Source organism: Mus caroli, chromosome 15, assembly GCF_900094665.2.
Source record: "Mus caroli chromosome 15, CAROLI_EIJ_v1.1, whole genome shotgun sequence".
NCBI lineage: Eukaryota > Metazoa > Chordata > Mammalia > Rodentia > Muridae > Mus > Mus caroli.
In genome coordinates this window covers 83366517-83367676 of record NC_034584.1, presented here as the reverse complement: position 1 = coordinate 83367676, position 1160 = coordinate 83366517, and positions in this window count along the sequence as shown.

Below are 1160 nucleotides of genomic sequence, written 5' to 3'. Positions count from 1 at the left end.
TCTTTCTTTCTTTCTTTCTTCCTTTCTTTCAAAATTGGTTATTTTAGCCGGGTGTGGTGGCGCATGCCTTTAATCCCAGCACTAGGGAGGCAGAGGCAGGCAGATTTCTGAGTTCCAGGACAGCCTGGTCTACAAAGTGAGTTCCAGGACAGCCAGGGCTATACAGAGAAACCCTGTCTCGAAAAACAAAACAAAACAACAACAACAAAAATTGTTTTTTTTTTTATTTATTTACATTTCAAATGTTGTCCCCCTTCCCAGGTCTCTCCCCTCCCCAAACCTCCCATCCCATCCCATCCCCCTCCCCTTTGCCTCCAAGGGAGTGCTCCTCCCACCCACCTATTCCTGCCTCACCACTCTAGCATCCCCCCTATGCTTGGGGCATCAAGCCTCCCTCCCCTCCCACTGCTGCCAGACAAGGCCATCCTCTGCTACATGTGGGGCTCCCTCCATATGTACTCTTTGGTTGTGGGTTTAGTCCCTGGGAGCTCTGAGGAGTGTGGTTAGTTGATATTGTTCTTTCTAAGGCCTTGCAATCCCCTTCAGCTCTTTCATTCCTTCCCCTAACTCCTCCATTGGGGTCCCAGGACTCAGTTCCTAAGTTCGATGGTTGGCTGTATCTGCATCAGTATTCAGCACCTGTCTCCTATTTTTCACACCTCCTACCCACTGCCTATTTCTCCCTATGAGACCCTGTCAAATCATCTTGGGTTTTGACTCCGCCCCACATCCCTCCTCTGTGACCACACCTTCCTTCGTTCACTTTCCCATCATCACTGAAACCTACTCTATCTCCATCCTGCCTCCAACAGTTAGAATTTTGTTGTAACCATTTCGGTCCACTGATGGCATGCCCCAAACAATATGTCCATGGCCTCTGAATGAAGATCAATTTGGGGTTAGGGCAATGACTCCAGGAGGAAGAGCACTTGCATGAGGATCTGTGTTGGAATCTCTAGCACTCATGTAAAAGCCAGGCATTGCCACACGTGTCTGTAACCCCAGTATTGGAGAGTGGAGAGAGGCAAACACCAAGGCATTCACTGGCAAACCAGTCTTGCAGAAACTGTGAGCTTCAGTATCATTGGCACACCCTGTCAGGAGGACATAAGGCAGAGAGTGGCCGGGCGTGGTGGCGCACGCCTTTAATTCCAGCACTC